At 40.0% G+C, this 19,947-nt stretch overlaps 1 protein-coding gene across 5 annotated transcripts in view; it reads right to left on the bottom strand.

Moving 5' to 3' along the window:
* LOC136858293 (putative peptidyl-tRNA hydrolase PTRHD1) overlaps positions 1 to 19,947 on the bottom strand; it is a 151,709-nt gene that overhangs the window by 94,717 nt on the left and 37,045 nt on the right. Inside the window, exon 2 of one of the 5 annotated variants that reach the window (XM_067137719.2) lies at positions 13,333 to 13,543. The exons of the other annotated variants lie outside the window; for them this stretch is intronic. The gene's annotated coding sequence lies outside the window, so the exon portion shown is untranslated. The remainder of the gene's footprint in view (positions 1 to 13,332; positions 13,544 to 19,947) is intronic. 5 annotated transcript variants of the gene reach the window in all.

A 19,947-nucleotide genomic window follows, 5' to 3' on the forward strand; every position in this document is an offset into this window, starting at 1 on the left:
TACATTTTAGGTCGTAGAAGTCACGCCCTAGATATTAGGTCAATATCTCGATGTTGGCATCAAAAGACGTGATATGACCACTGTAAGAAAACACCATGCGCGCGCGCGCGCGCACACACACACACACACACACACACACACACACACACGCGCGCGCGCGCGCGCGCGCGCACACACACACACACACACACACACACAGAGAAAATAAATTCGTATATCTAGTGCTATTTCTTTCAGTGTCAACATGTACGAAGTACTGTCGAAAGATCCTTCTCAGATTTAAGAAGATTGGAAAGCTAGTTGTAGACTTTAACGGGCTTTATTTAATTATTTGTGTCAGAGGTACCAATATATAGATATAGATGATATATAGATATGATTATATGTGCTGAATATGAAAAATATACATGAACAAATTAATCATATATAGTTATAAATGAAGCACTTGAAAAAAAATTGCATATGGAGAAGTACATGGAAGAAAATACATAAAAATCAAAAAGGAGAAATCAAGTATTACATGAAAATATCTACACTATATATAAATATTCACACAAGTTGTGAACAGTATTTGGCTACATTGATGGCACTGTTTCCAGCCAGTGCCAGTTCCAACCCTATATATGAATCTGAGCGTAGACGACAGTCCTAGAGATGCCCCATTTCATAAGATTGTCCTTAGATCTTGCAACGCCGGTGAGCAGTCTGTTTAAGGTATTTCATATACAGTAGATCACCTCCTTCCTGACCAGGTGGCAACTTTTCCTTCAATTTCATGTTCCGAATGACCTGGGTACCTTTGTTTTCATACCTTAACCCTGACCTTCTTTGGATCAGAATCAAGGAGCAGAAGACTGTAGAAAACTCTTCTCCTGGACTTCAGTCGAGCTCAAGGTGGGTGAAATTCATGAAGGGGATGGGCGGAGATGCTGTAAACCTTTTGTCTCTCGATATTAGCGGTCACCTCACGTCTAACATCAGGTGAGGCTATACCTGCAAGTGCGTACAACTTCTGTGTGGGTGTTGGTTTTATACAGCCTCTTATTACCCTGCAGGTTTCATTCAAGGCAATGTCGACTTTCTTTGCGTGAGCTGCTTTGTACCACACGGGACTGGCATATTCAGCAGCAGAGTGCCAGGGCAGTTGTCCTTACTGTCTGTGGATGGGTATCCCATCCAGAACCAGCTACCTTACGCAGTAGGTAGTTTCATGATGAAATTTTTGCCTTGAGATTGGTGCAGTGTGTGGTGAAGGTCAGCAATTAGAGTATTGCTGTGTTCCAGCTCCATTCCTTTCCAATTCACACGCAGCTTCCGCGGGGCTTCTTTGTTCCTTAAATGAAAGGCGCACACATTAGTTTCAGATGGGTTTGGCTTGAGGTGATTTTCCTCATAATAACCTGAGACCATCTTCAAAGCAGCAGTAAGGTTTTGCTTCACTGACTCGAAGTTTTTACTCTGAGTTGCCAGGACCAGATCATCTGCGTACAGGAAGCTCCTTGTGTGGGATGGAAAATGTTGGTCGTTGGTATATATGTTAAAAAGCATTGGTGCTACGACACTGCCTTGTGAGAGACCGTTCTTTTGTATTCTCCACGTACCCCGCTCTCCTTGGAATTCAACAAAGAAACGTCGGTTCTGCAACAGCGTGGTAATAATCGTTGTAAGCCTGAAATCCAAAGTAAGATGGTAAAACTTCCTTAGAACTATCTGGTGTTGTAGAGTGTCATATGCTGAAGAGAGATCAACAAAAGTCACTCCAGTAATATCACCATGCTGAAATCCGTCTTCTATGTGCTGTGTCAGATTAAGGATCTGTGTACAGCAGTTCTTTCCTGGTCTAAATCCAGCCTGCTCTGAGGTTAGAAGAGGTTCGACCATTGGTGTTAATACGGTTCAGAAGCACTCCTTCACAAAATTTATATAGATGACACTGGAGTGAAATTGGTCAGAAATTCTTTGGATGCGCAGGTTGCTTACCAGGTTTAAGGATTGCAACCACCTTAGTCTTCCTCCAGATTTTAGGGATTTGACATCGTTCCAGACAATTATTGAAAAGCTGTAGGATCAATTGTTTAGTAGCATTTCCAGTGTTGAATCTGCTCCATACGCATATCATCTAGGCCGGCTGCCTCGCGAGTTTTGCTCATTTTTAAGGCGTTTTCCAGCTCGTTCATGTCGAAGGTTTGGAAAGACTGGATGTTCCTTGTTCGATATTTATTTGAAGTTTTGGTGGTCTTTTTTGCTTATCTGTTTTGCCATTTATTAGGAGTAATGTTACTATGTAAAGAACTTTTCGTGTGGTCGTTGTTCAGACGTCTAAGTAGTTTCCAAGCTTCTCTGCTGGTTTTTTTGCCATATCTAGTTCTTCCACCAACTTAACACAATGCTCTCTCTGTATTCCACCCATGGACTAGATTAGTTGTTGACCAGCCTGAATAGTGTCCTCACTGAAGGGATTTTCTTCAGACAGCAGTAGGTATTTATTTAATTTATCTACTGTACTGGCGTCTAGACCCTGTATGTACTGGGACCTACAGCCTCTTGGGATTGACTTGCGAAAGCAATCTTGCACGGCATCAATGAACACGAGGGGACACGAGAGAAACCTTCTAGTAGGGTGTATTTGCATGTGACATTGTTATACATTCGGGTGTCTCCTGGACAACGGACTAGGACTTTTCCCAGACGGCTGATTCTCTCACTTCAGAAGTACCGAGATCAATTTATTGAACTAAAACCGAAATATTGCCGACTCCACAGACTTGGATGAATCAGATGACCAGTTCACCTTAAATAATTAAGGAATTAACTACATCACTAGAAGTTTGCTTCAGGAAAATAAAAACAAGCTTTATGTAACTGCTGATATGGTGATCAAACCCACTGTAAGTATGTATCAAAGCGAAAGAAAAATAGCTTTTCATATAAAAATACCCACGTGCTATGGAGGGATCCAAACGGCGGTCACCTTAATGAGAATTCAAGTGATGATGTTGGCTATCACGCCCTTGAGAAGAAAATTAAATATCTCAATTACAGTTATGTATTTACAATGGTAATGTTAAAGAATTCTTGTTAGTATAGAAATATGCTTCTATTTCTTATTTCTTGATTACTTAGTTCGTTTTTATTTACTGTATATTTATTGGCATATAAATACTGTAACCCCTAAAATAGCCATTTTAGGATCATCTATGATATTATGAATTAAACACAGGGACGTAACGTCAATGCAGGCAGGCCTGGGCCCTCAGCCTCATCGCAAGAAAACATTTGTAAAGTGAGTCAAAATAATTCGCCACTTGGTTGCATCTAGCAGCAGTTATTATAATTGAGTGTAACGCAGCACAGCTGTAAATAGTGCTTGTCCTTGCCGTCTCCCGCAACATCGCGACACGCTCCTCACGAAAGACCTGCAGCAAAATATAAGGCGTGAACAAAAAGTTTCCGTTTGAGGGCGCAGCGGACATGCAACGTAGCACGACTCCGATGCGGGTATAGTATATAAGCACGGACATGTAGGCAAAGGAATTTAGTGTGGCAGTCGTGTCTCTCACCGAGGTGCGCGTTCGCTAAATGTGGCCACGTGAACTATGGCGACGTTAATATCAAATGCTTCCAAACAGGACCAACGTGCTATTATTCTGTTCTTGGCTGCCGAAGGACAAACACAGGTGGACAACATAGGAGAATGAAGACTGTGTACGGGGCAGCATGTCTGTCGAAAACACAAACATACAGATTTAGACTGACAATGAGCAGCAGGATTCTGAAGCCGGAAGCGTGCGGCCGCCACCATCTTACGTCACTACACTACCCCGGTGCATTAATGTAAAATAGTAGCCAAAACGGGAATACTGGAGAGGAGATCATTAAAAATAATTTTAAAAATACATCGAAATAATGACAATAATTCTGATTAATTAGACATATTATGTCCTTTATTTTACTATTTAAAATAAAAGAAACACTGGTATATCAATTTCTTAAAAACAGCCACCTGTTACAGACCGATATATGGTTAAGTCTGTTTCCATTCAACTCTATTACAGTATGATTCACACGTTTTCAAGTACAATGGTGAAACTACACTAATAAGGTGATAAACGTGCATGTCCACTGGGTTTAGATCTAAAGCATGTGAGTATAAACTTGAAAAAAATGTTTCATACAACTGAGCTGTGACTTTATTACGTATGTTCCCTTTCATGTCCGAGCTTAAACCATTACACGCATTCTTTCTGAAATACATATCCGTAAGTTTGCAAATGTGAACAGTATATTTCATAGCAACATACAGATTACCTCTATTCTTGAAAGAAATGAATGAATGGATAAGGATTTCCCCTTTTGTACGACTGTTTCCTTATAAGTGTCACACTGTACAGAATTGACTAACATCTTTACCACAAATCCTGAGATGTATTCAATAATATGATGTGATAATTATTAATTGTGTATTGCTACTGTCTCTATATGTAATGTGATGTGTTAGCTATACGCAAAATAAATAAATAAATAAATAAATCTGTGATAATAAACCTAAGGACTATTTCAATTGATGCAAGCTTACCAATCCTTCCCTTCTAATTTTAACAGTAATTTTCGCATCCTTACAACATATCTTTAAAGAATAGAAGAGACCGAGACCACTATTATTTAATTACTAACATAACCAAAACAATAACAACCTATAACCAAACTATTATTCAATTACTAACATAACCAAAACAATAACAACCTATAACCAAATGTTGTAGTAACATTATTATTATTATTATTATTATTATTATTATTATTATTATTATTATTCCTTAGCGTAATAGTTAACACTATTAGCTGCCGTCCTCGGGAGCTCGGGTTCGATTCCCGTTATTGCCAGGAATTTAAGAATGGCAGAAAGACTAGTAGGTGGTTAAAATGGTACATGCAGCTCACCTCCATCCGGGGTGTGCCTCAAAAGATCTGCACCACCTCGGGATGAGGACACGAGTTTACATGTTTATATTTTTATTATTAGGCCTTATGCCGCACTCAATCACGATGGGGCAAACGCCAAAAAGTATACCTCGGAAGGAAAAACTCTCTGTCTCCTACATAACTAGGCATCTATGATAGTAAATTTAATTGTATTAATAAGCAGACAACAAGTGCACATGAGCACATGTAAGCCACTTACTGGTGTATTGAAATACCTGTTCTTTCCTTCCTCTTTCTTCGTGAACAGGAAAAACCACAGCCAAACACTGCTCAGGTATTCACCATTCTGTCGCACAGTAGCTTGCCGAAACATTAACGTGAAATGTGCATAAAAAACATAAAACTTAAATGCACGTAACACAGTAACGTGCATGTTTACAATGGATCTGTAGTGACGTAAGATGGCGGCGGCCGCAAGCTTCCGGCTTCACTACCACCAATGCTAAGAGATAGGGTGCTGGTCTATTTACTATATGTCTGAGTTCGAAAACCGCCGTTATGGAATGGTGCACCAGGTTCCGTGCGGGTCGCGTTTCGTTTCCCCATACCGCAAAAGTCGTCACACAGAAGATACGCCAACTCAAGTGGGAGATACTCGAGTACCCGCCCTATAGTTCTGATCTCTCCCTATGCGATTATCACGCCTTCGGTTCCCTCAAAAAGGTCTTGAAGGGTCGATGCTTTCTGTCGGACGAGGATGTGCAGAAGGTGGTTACGGACTTTTTCACGCAGCAGGACACGGGATGAGTGCCTCAATGCTCACGGCGATTTTTCATGACTGGGATCCCGATATGCCTTTGCTGGCAGGACCTAGTGTTTACAGTGCACTATGTCTTCTGGTATGGGCTAGAGCAATTTTGTTACTTTCATTGATCTGTCTCTGTCTTATCCTTGACTTTGACAATGTGAAAGTGACTGAGGTATGAGCGATGCTAGTAATGGCATTCCTTATGCAGCCAGTCCCTGCTATGAATGGTGTGAAAATGTTGCTCATAGGGTCGATTGGTGCATGCATTTCAGTAGGCTTGGCAGACTGATTGTAATAGCAACTTCTGGCCCGGTGAGGAAAGCAACGGGAAAATACCTCACTCCTCATTTCCCTAGTATGCCTCTTCAGTGATGCATAGGCCATCTATGACACCTGATTGCAGAGCTGTTGAGGATTCAACCAGCCTTAGGGCTGAAGACTGAACATACACATACGGGATCCCGATTCAGGACTGTACGGCTGTCGAACGGAAACTTTTTGATCGCCCCTTATATTTAAAATTACAGCTGTTACCGTGTTTTCATGGATCACAGAGAGGTGAAAGAAGGTGCTGGTTTGAATGGGTCTATCTACGATTGTCACATATTAATTTAAAACTTCAAAATAAAGATTATATTTCTTTTCAGATATTAAATTTTAACAAACAACAATATTTCAGGTACAGAGGTAATTTAGTACAAAATAGAAAACAGAAAAACCAAGAAAAGGTTAGTTACAAAATTCGAGCTTCCAGCTCCCTATTTACAAAGGTCCCTACATCACTAATGTTGCGTTGAGACGGATAGTCAAGGAGACGAATCTCCCATTTCCTTCCACAGGATATTTAAAACACTATTTGAAAGAGCCCTTTGCTCCAACGGTTACAGGTTACGGCCTTTCAAAGGCACCACTCAATATTTACACAATATCTGTTACATTACAAGAAGAGAACCTCTATGCTCTATGATTCAACCAAGGAGACTGCGCTCCCAAACCCTTACAGCCTTTAACTTTTACACTTGTGATTACAGCGTCTTGCTCAATAAAATTTACACTTTTGGTCTCTCTAGGTACTCCCTACACTTAGCAAGACTGTAGCAGTTGTATTTTAAGAAATAATACAGGGTACCGAGTACCCATTCTAAGGCCCAAAAATCAAAATGTATGGAGGCGGAAACTTGCGCTCCTTGAAATCAAAGATTAAAACCCTAATTGGGCTAGTGGCCCAACGGTGCAGAGGCTAATCCCACACTACTGAGGTGACTAGATGGAGGAAACTTAAGATACAAGGCTACAGAGAGAAAACGGTAACAAAAACATAGTCACCTCAAATACAAGTTGATAGGGAACTTGAGAGGGTGTCACACTCTCTATTCCCGAATTTCAGTTAAGTACCTTTGATTTAATCGAACTTTTACATGAGAAGAAAGAGAAGTTTATATTTTAGGAAATGGACTGTTACATCGTTAAAGATTGGAACCTTCCCCTCGAAAGGCTTGCGGAGATGACTACTGAGATAGAAAAATGGTGGCCATTACCTTAGCTGATGTTCTGCCTGCCGAAGGATGAGGACCCCACCTCTTCTCTTATCACATGCACTCAATAGCACGACGATCAATAAGACAAGTGAACTCGAAAAGGCGTCAGCTTTTATACCCGAGAGGAAGGTTCGAGAAGGCTCTGGACTAAAACTAGACACACCCTCTCACTTTATTGCCACATAAAATACGTACAAGAAGCATTTGATTGGCTGAAAATTAAACACACAAAATTTTTGATTGGCCAGAATCCAAAGTTGGCGGAATAAGTAAGAAGTGTTGCAAACCTTGAAGTATCAAGACAAAGAAAGTCAATTCAGTTCAGAAAACCTATGAATACAAAATTTCTTTAAACTTCTAGTTATTCCACTTTGCACCAGAGTGCATGACATCAGTTCCTTTACAGAGACATCTACGGAGAAAAGTCCAAACTTCTTGAAATAGTTGCTGCAAACTGTGATACTAAAAATAGAGAGAGAGAGAGAGAGAGAGAGAGAGAGAGAGAGAGATATCCAGTCAGTTTAGGAAACCTGAAAATAACACATTACTCTATCACTTTAGTGGTGAGATATCTGTTGATCAACGTCCCAACTTATTGCACTAGTTGTTTCAATTTGTATGTGATAGATAGTGTCCTTCAAGGCATTTCATTTAAATGCACGGGGTTGAGATGTACCTCCCGGTACAACAGCAATGAAAACTGATGTCAAAATACCACATTCTAGTTAGAAAATCATACTCTCTTTATGTATAGTGAATCTAAGATCGTATTATGCACACATTTTGCTGAATATTTAACTTTTGTCACACATTTATTCGACTACAACGCCAATAAAAAGTTAGTGTAGTCAACCCAGTTTCGAACAAGCTCTCCTGGCGCGAAGTTAATAATAGTCTAGGCTTATTAGTTGTGCAGTTATATAGTTTTCAATTTCAAACTACAGTATATTTGAACAGTTTTTAATTTCATTTTGTTCGTACATTTTTCTGTGCTGTAATTAAATACTGTCTTATAACTGTGGTGCACGGATGGCAGTTCAGAAGCTTAAACCACAGAGGCAATCAAATAAAACCTGTTAAACATTGTTCTTAACAACTATGAACGGCATAATCTCACCTTCTCCTGAAGGAAGTATGGAAAGGAGACATAAACTAAAGCGTCAACAGATAGTTACTGTTTGAAAGACCCCAAGGATCAAGTTTAAAATATACTTAGGGCCGGTTTCATCAAACTCCGTTAAGGATTTAACGTCACGTTAAACTGTTTTGCTGATGCTGCTGCTTGTTGTTTTAAGGGGCCTAACATCGAAGGTCGTTGGCCGTTTCTTCAATCTTCGATAACGCTAACGTGACGTTAAACTCTCTGTTAATTTAACGTAGCATTCTCGTCCCGTTAAGCTGCTTAACGTCGTGTTAAAATAAAAATGGCCGGAAGAGATTTTGTGTTTGTTGTTCAGGTGCTCTATTCAGATTACCTTCAAAATGCTAAGGGACAGAAGATTCACCGATAAGAAATTACGTACTTGAACTGACAGCAGTGCAGTTTTTGGAGCGGTATAAGTTATCTAAACCTGTCGCGAGGGAAGTACTCGAAGAAATAGAAGAAACATTAGAATGCCGCAGGCCCAAAGGACGAAATTCACCCGTTTCCAAGGCAGAAAATACTAATTACACTGAAATATTGTGGAACGGGGTCATTCAGATAGTTATGGGAGATATCAGTACTGTAAATTCTACAAGAGAGATAGGTAGGCCTACATAAACTAATATTCTATTAAAATACTCATACTGTATGTAAGAAACACTGAGTTGAAGGAAGGGAGGTCATAATCAAATGTAGCCTACACCATGTAAACCTGGTGGGCCTAATTTCTAATATGTTTGTGCTATTGTAATCATTAATGTTGTGTCCACTTAACTAACATCACATTAAAAACGTCCGGCTCCATGGCTAAATGGTTAGCATGCTGGCCTTTGGTCACAGGGGTCTCGGGTTCGATTCTCGGCAGGGTCGGGAATTTTAACTATAATTGGTTAATTTCGCTGGCACGCAGGCTGGGTGTATGTATCGTCTTCATCATCATTCCACCCTCATCACGACACGTCAAATCAAAATACCTGCATCTGGCGAGCCGAACTTGTCCTCGGCACGAAAAGCCATATGCCATTTCATTTACCTTAAAAACATCTGACTGGTAATACAAAAGAGATACCTTACACAGTAACAAAAATGCTTTAAACCAAAACATCATTTCATAGAAAAGAGATAGGTATTATACTGATATCTTATTAACGTATTGACATGTAACAAACATTACCTTTTGTATTGCTATATAAAGTCAAAGGAAGGGGGATATTAATTAATCAAACGTAGTCTACACCATGTATAACCTGTAGTCCTAATTTATAATATGATTGTGCTATTGCAGTTATTAATGATGTGTCCAGTTAATAACATTCAGCTTGAAAAGCTCCGAAAGGTAATACAAAAGAGATACCTCACACAGTAACAAAAATGCTTTAGAACTAAAGCATCTTTTTCATAGAAGACAGATAGGTATCATACTGTTATCCTATTAACATATTAGCATGTAACAAACATTACCTTTTGTATTGAAACATAAATTCAAAGGAAGGGGAATCATAATCATATGTAGCCTACACCATGTATAACCTGGTGGCCTAATTTCTAATATGACTTTGCTACTTTAGTTATTAATGATCTGTTTAGTTAATAAAACTTAGCTTAAAAACCTACGTGATATTCTGCATCACAAGTCGTCATTGCGAAGAGGCTCAACCTCGCCGCCGATTGATGCAATCATCTTCGAAGTCATCTATTTTAATGCCGAAATAAATACACCACCTCCGGTCTTGGACCGCTCCAACTCGTTCTTCGAATAATCTTTTTTCCTTGCGCTCCTTTTTTTAGGTTGTCGTACAGACATTTCAAAAGAAACCTCTTATTCCGCGCAAAAAGAGAACACAAGGTGGCAAATGAATAACTATATGCCCGGCACCGTTCAAAAGAGCGAAATAATGCTAATGCTACATACTGCTCACTTGATCGTTAACGTTAACGCCACGTTAGCTAACGAGCTTGTTATATTGTTCTGTAAAACGCGATTTCCATAACGCCTCGTTAAAATCTTAACAAGGTGTTAACTAACGCTCCGTTATCGGATTTTTAACAGTGATTGATGGAACTGACCCTTAGAGTTTTTAGTGTTGTCGGAATAAAAACTTTGGCAAAGAAATTAATTCTCTTTCGTCTGAAGTTAAAATAATAAGAAATCACCTTCGTAACACAATAAATTCCACTCACTAAATACAATACATTACATTCATTATGGAATATACTCTTGAAAATATCGTTTAAATTTACTAATTTCTCATACTCCAGTGAAATGTTTTGCGAATGGTTTAATTTTACAAACATAAGCCGTAGTTGTTAATATTTCTTAAAACAATGTTCGAACTTCGGAAATCCCTCGAAAGGGAGGCATCTGAATATAAGGTGAATAGATATGGCGGACTGGAAGGAACCACGCCATGATGTGCTTCTCATGATCGCGAACAACCTCTCGCTCTAGAACAGGGCCTCTCAAACGCCCAAAATCTCACGCGTGCAATCTGAGGCGCAGAGGTCCTGTGCATAGTGCAGCGGTTCCACTCGCCTCGGACCAGCGCTTCGTCTCGGGGCGACTCGGCTAAGCATGGAACTCGGCTCGGATTTGGAGCGCTACGGAGCAAGTGGGGAAGAGGGAGACAGGCGGAGCGGGCGAGACAGGCGTGGGGAAAGAGAGAGAAAGCGCTATTGCTCCAAATCGAAGAGTGGGGGTCTGCACTCTGGTCAACCAAGCGAAGTCGTCTTTTGCACCTTGCACCTTGCAATACACTGGTGCATGCACTCTGAGAGGCTCTGCTCTAGAACATGCAGTCAATTTTGCCAGTTAACACGCATGATGATTGTCCCTGCTCTCCCAGGGCGTGTACATAAGGCTGTGTATTGGTACATACTGTATGCTACATACCTTACCTAACACGCCGAAAACGAATCAATGGGTGGAAACTGCACCTACATACTTCAATAACTTCTCCACATTAGTTTACAAATCAACTATCTATATGTTGATATAACCATAATTCCTACATGAGCACGTTTAACAACACACAATAAATATAAAACAGAAAAACCCTCAATACAAATTAACAAATGCAGGGTGACTTCCCATATGCAATAAAATGGTCCTGCAATAAAAACATTTGGGGAAATACATCGAGAAATGAGCTACCATTTGTACCGAGACGAACGATAATTTACAATATACAACATGTAACAATAAGTAAGGCCAAACCTGCAGGACACATTCCTCACACGTAGAAGAAAGAAACGTTACCGTATATAGACAAGAGTGCGGAAACGCTTTATTTCCATGTTAGAACTCATTTTCTACAACTCCACATAGTACATTCTTCTTCTCCTACGCCTTGCAGGATAGCGGGTGCGAACTGTGTCGGATATAAGGATTTGGCCCCGCTTTACGGCCGGATGCCCTTCCTGACGACAACCCTATGTGGAGGGAAGTAATCACTATTCCGTGTTTCTATGGTGGTTGGTAGTGTAATGTGTTGTGTTGTGTGAATATGAGGAGAAGAGTGTTGGGACAGACATAAACAACCAGTCCCCGAGCTAGAATAATTAATCACACGCGATTAAAATCCCAGACCCTGCCGGGAATCGAACCCGGGACCCTCTGAACCGAAGGTCTCGAGGCTGAACATTCAGTCAAGGAATCGGGCCTACATTGTACAGTAATAATGGGAAATATACAGAAACAGAACGTACCAGCATACCACATGAAACTCTTTCTTAAATTAAATGTTCAAATGTTAGCATTGATACATGCATTAACCCGCCGTCGCATTGAATCGTAAGAAAGAGCTAACGTCTAGGCATGATCTAATATCAAGCAAAGGAAGAAATTATAGTACTGTATCCTATGTTCCACGGTGCACAATGCTGTGTGTTCCAAGGTACAATAGGCAGCGGCGTCTTGTGTACAAGAGCACAAGTGCACGTAAACACCCAGGATCTGGAACTGGGACTTATGTTACCCCTTAATTACACGGTATATAACTCATTAATTAGAATTATGATCTGCCACATTTTAAATTTGCGGGTTCTACGACACAAACTTCAAACATTGCTTGCATGTGCACATCGGTCTTATACTCTCGTTGTGGCAGGTTTTGCGCATGCGCGAGTGATGGTGACATCATACCTTACGGAACATTTTCCGTATGGGAAGTGCGCACTTCAAATGCGCTCTTTCTTCAGAACTCCAGTAACCAAACCTTACTGAGGGATGCTGCCATTTTTACGGGTTTTGTACCAACTCATACGTCTTTGAAAAGCAATAGTCTTTGTTTTAGACTTCAGTTTCCCGCAATATAATTCCCTTTGGTATCCCGCGGTCTTTAAGCTGGTGAAGACTATTTTGAATTAATGTTATTGTGTAGTTGGTCATTGTATACCGTATGCACTGGCTTCGAAAAATGAATCGTGTCTGTCAATTGAGTTTTCATATAGATTTATTTTTATCAGGCAAGGCAACCATGAACTCTATAGTTTCAATATTAGAACGTGATAACCTTTACATACAACGCAGTCGGGCGAGTGACAAACATTATACTTAATACGTTATTATTTCTGTTAAAGTTTGTGAACACCCACTTTTCTATTTGACGAGCCACCACTGACGACAATACGATTCACGTTTCAACAAATATGGCTCCCTAAGTTAGAGGATATAATCACATTACATTACATTTACAACTGATATGCAATTAGGGCTGTCGCCCAGGGGGCAGGTTCCCTATCAATCGTTTACCTAGTATTTTCAACAATTTCAAAAAAGTTGGACATTTACCGAACTATTCCCTTGGTAAAGTATTTCAATCCCCAATTCCTCCTGCTATGAACGAATACTCGTCCCAATTAGCCCTTTTGAATTCCAACTTTATATTATGGTCTTTCCTATTTTTAAAAACTCCACTTAAGTTTATTCGTCGTCTACTAATGCCACTCCACGCCATCTTTCCACTGACAGCCCGGAACATACCGGTACCGCTTGGTTGAGCAGCTCATCTCCCTACTCCCATATATCTTTCCAGCCCATAGATTGTAACATTTTCGTAACACTAGTCGTTGCCTGCTTTCCTCTGGATCTTTGGCACTTCTCGAATCAATCCTGGTTACGGGTCCCATTCACTGAAAATATAATAATTGGGGTCTTATCGTTGACTTGTTTATATCATTACTACAATCAATCAATCAATCAATCAATCAATCAATCAATCAATCAATCAATCAATCAATCAATCAATCAATCACTGATCTGCACTTAGGACTGTAGCCCATGTGGCAGATTCCCTTCTGTTTGTTTACCTTATCTTTTCTTAAATGATATAAAAGAAGATGGAAAACTATAAAACATCTAATTTGATAAATTATTCCAATCCCTAATTCCTTTTCCTATAAACGAGTATTTGCCGTAATTTATCCTCGAATTTTGGTTCTGTCTTCACGTAATGATTCTTCCCTACTTTTATAAACTCCACTCAAGTTTATTCGTCTAGTAATGTCATTCCACGCCATGTATCCACTGACAGCTCCGAACATTCCGCTTAGTCGAGCAGGTCGTCACTTTTCTCTCAAGTCTTCCCAGCACAAAGTTTGCAACATTTTCGTAACACTACTCGTCTGTTCGTTTGCTCTAACTGGAGTCTCACTAGTGGCATATGCCCTCTCCTTTACATTCTTACCACAACCCCTAAATGTCCTCATAACCATATCATAACGAATAGAAGAGGAAGTGTTATCTCTTCTCCCTCAATAGCATGTATTGAATACGGATCGGGTTGGGATTCTCCGCTACGCAGCGCTCCAGTCGACTTTGGCTACATGATCTCCAAGCAGGTTTATGTGCGATATCTGAAGTTTTTTTAATCGGTTGGAGTATTTTGGTGGTGTTCTGTGCAAACGTTTATTGATATACAAGTACTTACACTATTACTTCATAGTATTAGTACCTGAAATGCTATTGTAGGAAGCATTAAGTAAAAGGGAATCGAATTTCTTGCCGTGTTTTGAGGTTATCTTCGTGTGATAATTTTCTTGTTATTTAATGCAAGTAAACAGCCGTTTAGCCCTTACATTTTCCTGAGTGCTTAATGTGAGTAGTGAAGATGCCTTGCTGTTTTGTACCAGGACGCAGATCAGGCTATAGGGACTGTAAAGAGGCAAGACGGTTTTTCAAACCCCCTAAAGATAAGGAGCATTTTATCAAGAGGGTAAGGGCCATACCAAGGAAGAATAGGGAACTTACTGAAAAGTCCAACATCTGTGATGCTCACTTTTCAGAAGATTTAATTGTTAAATTTGACAAATTTGTGATAGAAGGAAAGGAAGTACTTCTCCCAAGAACCAACTAGCGCTTGAAAGACTATTCTGTTCCACATATATTTCCTAATTTGTCTAAGTATTTGTCTAGTACTGTAACTAAAAGAAAATCTCACCCAAAAAGAAAATCGTCTGGTTATATTCTGGCAAAGACATCCCTAAATGTTCGAAATTTCTTGATTCTGGATCGTCTTGTGGTATTAACAATATTCAGTTCACCAACACTTCATTGTTGAACTTCATTTACTGTTCATCTGAAACTGTTGATATTATCATCATCATCATCATCATCATCATCGTCGTCATCTCAATTCTCTGATTTGTTGAGACCTGTATGCAGTCTTAATGCTGTCCCTGAATTATTGAACTATGTTTAAGATATTTTCTTCTCTAATGAACTTAGATTTATTAATATATATGACTGCGTATATGTGTGTTGATACGTTGTAATGATTATTTTTCAGGTTGGTAATATTTGCTTACCGGTTCCAAAAATTTTGTGTTTAGGCCTACTTTTAGATGACGATTTTTTCTTGAATGTATGTTGTCATGTGTGTCTGAGAAAGATACCATTGTCGAAACAGGAGACGACTTAGGCCTATTAAATTATAATTGGGCACAATAAAGTAAGTGGAGATGTCGAACTTTTTAGCGCCTAAGAGGATCTCTTAAGGTGTTTTAACATGTAAAACAGGTCGCAAGGGTTTAAAAGTCTCATAAGCGCTGGGGCTAACTTCAAACCAAGGTCGGAGCGCTGCGCTGCGGCGGAGCAGGCGTACTACGCCAGTGATACCACTACTTAATCTTCTATTCGATATGACCACATGAAGAGATCTGTTAAGAAGGAAGCCACGCCTCTCAGTTAATATAACTTTAAAGCTTTTCAGTCTGTCGAAAACACTAATTAATTTTAACACAGAGAACACTATTACATGCCTGTAAAAAACATATGATATGTTTATTCTACAAGGACATCCTCAGATTCTATAAAACTACAAATCATGCTCATATTTGCACAATATTGTTTACGATGTGTAAACCATGTCAATGATTGTGAATTGGTGATGTTATGAACAAGTGAGACATTTTGATTCTCTGTTTAAGTTAATAAAAAGCAAAGTCATCTTCGTACAGGTTGTGAAGGCCCGTGGAGAAATGAAAAGTAAAGGCCTCCACTATTCGTAACCTCAACACTTGATGTGATAGAGTGGTTAGCTTTACTCCCGGCCGCCTTTGCCCCCAGGAATTAACCTGGTACTCATTTTTAGCATATGTTCAGTGAACCTCAAGACCAAATGCACCTCCGGAAGGGGAAATTTCGTTTCAAATTTTTCGACTTCATGACGAGGAACCAATCCCACGCCGTTCCGGGTGAAATGAGCATGCCTTTACGACATCGACCAGGCAGCCCCTATTCTCTGTTTAATAAGTGTGTATTTTTTACAGGTATGTTAAAGAGTTATATGTATTATAATTAGTGTTTTTGACAAACTGAAAAGCTTTAAAGTTACATATGAAAGGATCTGTAACCTTTATTTACAATCCCTTTTATGTGATTACCCCAATGAAAATATTTCCTAAGTACTTACAGTTATCGTCATGAGTTACTGTCACCCCTAGCAACACAGTAATTTAAACCGAGAGAACTTTTCCTATTGATGAAAAACGTACTTATGTATTACTCCATACGGTACATCATCATCATCATCCGCAAAAAGCTTCATCTGTGATTCCAGTTCTGTACTTACATGTGTAGGCTATATAAGAAAGTACTTATTTTGTTAGTGAAGAATAAAGAAAGGCCATTGTTCAACTAATGTCATGTAAAGGAAGAAATGTGAATATTTTGTTGTAGCATTCTCGAAAGCGCTAAACGATAAGTATGTTTTAGACATTTTAAGAACATTTCTGCCCTATAAAGGATTAATGTTGATCTTTCTCGCCTTATTCCCCATTACAACGTAAATAGTCTTTCTCATCTCTGCTGAGAATAATTAGATCGAAAAGCATGCTTATGTCACCAAGCATATAAATACATTACAAGCTGAAGGAGATGCAAAACGTAAGCAGGTTTTATTTCAGCTGACACCCTAGCTAGAATACGGCTCAAGTTTGACAGTTTCACAGAGTAACTGAGCCAACCCAGGAACGACCTTGGTCTTGGAGGCGTGATTGCTCTCTCAGACAGATTTCCACCCACATCGAGCGTAAATAGTATGAGCACGATGAGCAATTTTGTGAGTCAAACAATTCCTATGAAGAACGAGGTGAGCTATCCATTACTTATTAAATCATCGCTGCAGATATCATGGTCACTTAGGAATACCGAAACTACTTTTACAATTACTCATCAGTATTTAAAAGAAATAATGGTATTCCACAACGTCTGAGTATGAATACATGGCCTCAAGGCCAGTCTGTAAAGTTCACGAGTTACGAAGGCACAGACATTACTAATGCACTTTTTATCAAAACTAAAATTACAAACTACGTCATCATGTCATGTCTTCATACCACTGCTTTAAAATAGTACTCCAGGCAGATAAATACTAAGCTAACAAAGACTCTTCAATAACACACGTTAACAGCCTCTACACTTACAAGTAGGCTACATGAAGGTGATAACGAAATATGCCGAGACCCATGGAAGCAGCCTGATGAAGTTGATGTTGCCGTAAGAAAGTGCATATACGAAGCAACTACCGATTTCATTCGAGAAAAGAACCCTCTTCAATCAATGCCCGTGACGGGCTTCATTGGAGAAGCCGAACAAGTACCGCTATAGAGTCCGAAGGTCTGCAGATCATGAGGTGACGCATGATCAGCCCGACGGATCATGTCGGCCGTTATTGCTGGCGTTCTACATAGGGGAAACTTTCTCGCCGTCAGGTAGCTAGCTCCTCAACTGTACTTACGCCCGGAAATCGAACCTGAAACCTCAACCCCTAATACCACAGGACCGGCATTTTCAAGTGTCAACAAAAGCAGTTTTACACTTTTAAACAGTAACTAAAGACATGTATTTAGGTACTCTCTGGCATCACGTCAACCTACAAATACTGCGAAAAGATTTTCAAACATACCAAACCCTTTATATTAAAATCAATTCAGCATTACAACATTAGTATTTTCTGTTAATTTATGCATGGTTACCATATGTAGGCCCCTAATATAGGAGCCATGACATCTCAGCGACATTGTCGTCAGCTTCTTACCAAGACGCTGTGGTTTGAATACTTATCATTGCTCGTGAGATTTTCGAAGCAGAAAGTCGCGCTCATTAATTCAGATTCACGTACAAAAGCACGTAATGTACATGCTCACAATAACGATCCCGTAAAAATTAAAGTTAATTTCATCGCCTATAATATTCCCATGATTGCTCAGAGACTATCATTATTGTCCTTTATGTCTTCTTTTCCTGACATTTTTCAATTTTCTAGGGCTCTGAAAGAAAGAAAGAGAAAGGAAGAAAGACTTCATCCTAGTTCTACGGCCGGATGTGTTGTATGTAGAGGAATAGATATGTATTCAGACGAAGACAAGAGAGACAGAGATTTCAAAGAGGCTTTTAAGATCGGTAAAATGCGTTAACACTCGCACTCGCTTGGCAACCAGGTCTGCTTATACCAGGATTTCAGCTTTTGAGTAATTATCAACAACACAACACAACACAACGCTCGTAGAGTGCAAACCTTGAAGAGCCTAGTAGCGATAGCCATGACACTTGCGCCCAGCCTGCAAGCCTTCTCGCCGCCATCCACGGGTGTCCCAGATTGGCTGCGCAGATGATGTTAGTTTTCTCTCGTCCTGCACGTGACGTCATCACAGGAGCACCGTGACTGTGTAGCATACAACCGCACGTGTATCTTATTTCGTTGTTTATCCCTGTCTGTCTTATAAATAAAGGATTTCCACGTAATATCTATACGTAGTTTCTTTCCGTATATTGCTATTGGTTTATATAGTGGCCTACTGTATTTTACGTAGTGTGTGTGTGTGTGTCGTAGTTCGTTTCTGTGAGATCTCTGTTAAGTTGCAGTGTTTCGTGCAGTGAGGTGGTGCACTTATTTTCATTTCGTTAGTTGCGTGAAGTGTGTAATAGTAGCTGGAATGAAATTTCTGTGTTCACAGCATCATTGTAGTGTATATATTTCTTTCTTCTTTCTTAATCTGGTTACCCTCCAGGATTGTTTTTTCCCTGGGACTCAGCGAGGGACCCCACCTCTACCACCTCAAGGACAGTGTCCTGGAGCTTCCGACTCTGGGTCGGGAGATACAACTGGGGAGGATGACCAGTACCTCACCCAGACGGCCTCACCTGCTATGCTGAACAAAAAGTCTTGTGGACGGATAGGAAGATCGGAAGGGATAGACAAGGAAGAGGGAAGGAAGCGGCCGTGGCCTTAAGTTAGGTACCATCCCAGTATTTGCTTGGAGGAGAAGTGAGGAAACCACGGAAAACCACTTCCGGGATGGCTGAGGTGAGAATCGAACCCACCTCTACTCAGTTGACCTCCCGAGGCTGAGTGGACCCCGTTCCAGCCCTCGTGCCACTTGCGTGTCATTTTGCGAAATTTTGAGTGTGAATAAAATTTTTTAAAATTGTTAGGCTTACGCAGATGATGTCTGTTCGAAATAACTGACAACAATGGCTGGATGTGCAGTAACTGGCTGTCTGTCATACAGCAGAAAAACGAAACTAACATATATCATGTATCATTCATTTCCTAAAGCTTCAGACTGCAAAAAGTTTGGATACAAACATGTAAAAGGAAGGATTTCTTCAATGTAGCTACTTCTACTGTGTGCTCGCAGCATTTTACTGACGCCAGTTATGTTCGCGATTTAAGAGCAGAATTACTGCATTTACCTTTCAAGAAGATCTTGAAAAAAGATGCAGTACCTACAGAGAACCTTCTCGGTAGCATTTACAGTAGTAGCCCAGTAAGTGCACAATTATTCCTGAGAAATTCGTCAGTTCCACAGTCTTCGGAGCAAAAAATGGAGAACAGATCACGGACACTCACGGACGTGCTGAACTGTCACGCATACCTAATATTATACGCAATGTGTGTCAAATAATCAGCAGTAAATTCTCCGCTGTACCACCAGAAATAGTAAAAATGTATGTTAGAACGAGAACATTTATACGCATACGAAAATTAACATTCGGGCAAGGACTAAAAGATCCATAGCAGCTCATCGGCGAA

The sequence above is a fragment of the Anabrus simplex genome, chromosome 1 (assembly GCF_040414725.1).
Source record: "Anabrus simplex isolate iqAnaSimp1 chromosome 1, ASM4041472v1, whole genome shotgun sequence".
In the NCBI taxonomy this organism is placed as follows: Eukaryota; Metazoa; Arthropoda; class Insecta; order Orthoptera; family Tettigoniidae; genus Anabrus; species Anabrus simplex.